Source organism: Bidens hawaiensis, unplaced genomic scaffold (assembly GCF_021521415.1).
Source record: "Bidens hawaiensis isolate Kalapana, Puna unplaced genomic scaffold, B.hawaiensis_p1.1 tig00022910_1, whole genome shotgun sequence".
In the NCBI taxonomy this organism is placed as follows: Eukaryota; Viridiplantae; Streptophyta; class Magnoliopsida; order Asterales; family Asteraceae; genus Bidens; species Bidens hawaiensis.
This window is the reverse complement of record NW_027493586.1, coordinates 298,822-302,799: the sequence shown is the minus strand read 5'-3', so window position 1 is coordinate 302,799 and position 3,978 is coordinate 298,822. Positions and strand designations below refer to the sequence as shown.

The following is a 3,978-nucleotide window of genomic DNA, read 5'->3' as shown; positions in this document are numbered from 1 at the left end:
AAAAAAAAGAATACCGTATTTTTGGGTACATGTGAGTATTTTTGGTTCTTGTCTTGCTTGGTTGGGGTTGGTACTGTTTTTTATCTAGAAAAGGCACCATGCATGGACTACAAGCCAAAACACACATGCATAAATTCGCTCTGTCAACTAACCTGTACTGTACAGCTATTAAGAGCCACCACTCAGTGCAAACAAAGCCAGTTATCCAGACCAACAACAATTGGATCAAAGATATTAAAACGCATAACTTTTTTAGGAACAAACTATGAAATGCAAACTAATGACAAGAACTAATAATAATCATCCTCTAATACATCACTCCAAGAAAGTGTCCATTTTATCAACCGCCCCCACCCGGCCCGACCTGACCCATTTGTATGTATACACTACACACAAAACATGATGCATGAAGTGAAATAAGTTAAGACTACAATCTTGCATGAACCAAGTTGCAATAGTCCATGGCCAGCTTGAATGGCAGCTATTAGAGGTGTACAAACTGGGTATTTTCAGGAACCGGTTCCGGGTATGGTCAACAAAAGTCAAAACCGGTTCCGGGTATAGTCGGGTATTTGACCGGGTTTTCGGGGTTTTTTTTCGAGTTTTGGGTAGGGTAGGGTCGGGTTTTGACCAGGTGTTTCCGGTTCCGGTTCCACCGGGTTCGGGTTGGTTCCGGTTTTTGGGAGAAACCCAAAGCCCGGTCCGTACTCGCGGGAAGGGTAGGGTCGGGTCTAGTTCCGGGTAGGAACCGCTGGGGCGGGCCCGGAACCGGTTTTTTTGTGCACCTCTAACTACTATAGTCTGTATGAAGAAAGTGAAGTACAAAACACAAAACATAATAATCATTACTGCAAACAAATTAAAAACAATCATACCAAGTAAAATCCTCCTTATAAAATATGGTCGAAGGAGTTTAAGTTCCTCTAACCTAGAAGATAGAGAGACTGTTCAAAATTAGACCCAACTTAAAAAAGTTCATTACTTTTTACAGAAAATAAAAATCAATATTGGTTAACAATTTTTGAAGACAATAGTTCATGTGAACAAATTGTAACAAGACTTAACTGGCTTTGGCTAATCGAACCCTACTTGTTATACCTCGTGTTTTACGGAAGTATAGCATATGTATGCACCGCAAGAGAGTGGTTTGAAAAGATGAAATAACAAGATGATGTCTGGTAGGGTACGTTAAGCACAACCCTTTTTTTGTCTTCTAAAGATAAGACATGTAAGAGGTGGGGGGGGGGGGGGGGGGGGGGGCTTAAGATGCACCTAAATCCGGCGTCTTTGCTTCAAGAGATACAAAGCAGTGTGTACCTTCCGGACCCATTTGTCAACCTGATCACGCAAACATTTAATTTGGCTTATACCGAGAACTCTAGGTTGCACCCGCGACACGGAAATGGTTCCATCAACTTGATCAATTGTCCCCTCGATAAGATGCACCTGCAGCAACAACTTTCATCATAACTGTAAGAAAGTAATAATTCATCTAGGAAGAACAGCTACGCTTACAGATAAACACTTCATGAGAAGGCGTTCTATTTTGTCAACTGAAATTCTAGTCTGCTTTGCAATGACACTCAATGGAATGGTTCTGCCTTCTGGTGGTCGACTACAAGCCCAAAAAAAAGTGTATTAAAAACAATTTGTGCAATCGAAAGGCATATGTATTAGCAAAGAAATTAGAAACCTGTAGATAACTTCCATCACACAGATGATGCGAAACTTTTCTGAAAGCATCATCTGATCATCTCCAAAATCATGGTTGGTGAAGAGAGTTCTAGCATAAATGCGCCGTACAACTAGATAACGATATAGATTTCCAGAGTTGAAAGCTTTAAGAAAACGGTAGAGTCACTCATTCTCCGTCCCTACCAGACCTTGTATCTGCACAAGTTCAGATGCAGAATATTATTAGTGTTCAAGTCATATCTGTAATAATACTCAACCTTTTTATGAATTTTTTAAAAGGCAACTTTATATGGCAGATTTAGGTTTGTGAATTTTTAATGGTGAAAATTCAAACGTGTGAAAGGTACTTCTACTTCAAATGAGTATGATTTTTATACTTCTACTTCAAATGCTTCTTCTTCTTCTGGTAATACCTCTGTTAGCAGTCCACTTGCAAATCAAAACACTAGTGTTTGAGTGTTTCGTTACCTATGCCTGCATCTTCTGGTACTAATGATCTATCCAAGGCCTCTAACTCAACATCATCTCCACTAACGAAAACAAAGTATTTGAATAAAATATTATAGGTTATAAAAAAAATACTCACAATTGGATGCTGAAGTAGTTCTCCAAAGTTGTAAGTGTTTTCTCCCATCAAAGCAGAATAACATAGACCATATGCAAGTTCCTAAAAATGCAACACATATGACAGTGAAATACATAGAATCGAACCCTGATGAGATTTATATTAGATAAAACAATAAAACCATACCCATTTGAGTGAATCTGACAGAGACTCCAGTGAGGTGTACGGAGATACCTGGAAAACAGAGTGTTTGATGAATTCGTCAAGCTTGAGAGTGAGTTGGTGCCATAGCTTCTTTTTGTAGAGATAGGCAAGCGCATTGCACCAATCCAGAAAGAAGCTCCGGATGAGCCCTTCCAAGAGCTTCTAGGTACTCGCCAGGGAACCAGACAGAATTTAATTTAATTATCTTTGTTTGATTTGGAGATACTAAAATTCTAAATCACATGATTTTCACAACGGATGGGTGTTTGAGGAACCAGCGGGCCCCCGAACTCAATAGGTATACAAAACGGTAACTTCATAAAATCTTTATTTTTAAACTTAGTCAAGAAAATGTCTATAGCTCATCAAAGCAATGTTTTTATAACATCGAACCAGACACGCTACTTGTTCACCCGGTTGGCTCAGGTTAAGAACCGGATAACACTATAAATTATTTAGAAATTATACAATACGAACAGTGGCAGATCTAGAACCAGCGTTCCAAAAATTTGGTTAACCGTATTTCATACTTTGTAAACAAAACAAAAATACAACCACGATGATAAATAAGTTTAAACACATGGGCCGCATATTTCCCCCATTCGGTTTTGAAAGCTTGAAATCGAGCCATTACATCCTCTTTTTTTACTTTATCAAGAGTTTCTCTTTCGACCTCACAAATTAAAGCATTGTTCAAATACTTATAACTCATTCGATTTTGCGATAAACTTCATTTTAGAAAAAAGATCTTTCAACGGTTGAGGTTGCAACCGGTAAAATCAACGCTAGCTTCAATATACGATAAACCAAAGGAAAAGTGAGGTGTTATCTGGTTTCCACCATTACACGAGCAAGGTTGCATGTTCCACCCAATTTTGCAAATTTATCATATTAATTTAAAGTGTGATAAAAAGTCGTGAGAACACTCAAAATACATCCTCTTTCTTCATTACTAAAGTCATTCAGATACATATTAGAAAATGTCATTATCTTCGTTACGTCAAACTTAGAAAATGAATCACAAGGATTTAAACCAGACATATTTTCTATCAAACTAGTTGAGACATCACTGAATCTATTTCCAAGTTCTTGAATTCGCATATTTAAAACGGGATTAAAAACTTCAACTTCAAAATGATGTCGGTTAGTAATTATATTCTTTCGGTTTCGTTGATTACCGTAACTTTCCGTCATATCTAACATCTTAATCTTGTTTTTTTTCACAAAAAGATGTCAGTCTAGCCAACATATTGTCAAACCCGTTTTGTCTTAGATGTCGGTTTGTCCGCTTATCAGCTTAGACGCTTTTAACAAGTCTTGATTTTTTAAGACGTTTTGATAGAGCATTTGATAGGCCTAAATATCGTCTAACAAGTGTGTATATATTATTTTAAGTGTAACATATATTATTTTAAGGGTTAATGAGTTTTATTAGTTAGGCTTTACACCTTTGTTTGGGCTTTAGTTGGATTAAAATTTTAAATTGGTTGGGCTTAAAAGGCATAGGGGTAACG

General features: G+C 37.4%; 1 pseudogene; it reads right to left on the bottom strand.

Annotated features, from left to right (window-relative positions):
• Positions 1 to 1,261: 1,261 nt before the first annotated feature.
• On the bottom strand, positions 1,262 to 2,784 carry LOC143566559 (26S proteasome non-ATPase regulatory subunit 13 homolog B-like; annotated as a pseudogene).
• Positions 2,785 to 3,978: the final 1,194 nt, after the last annotated feature.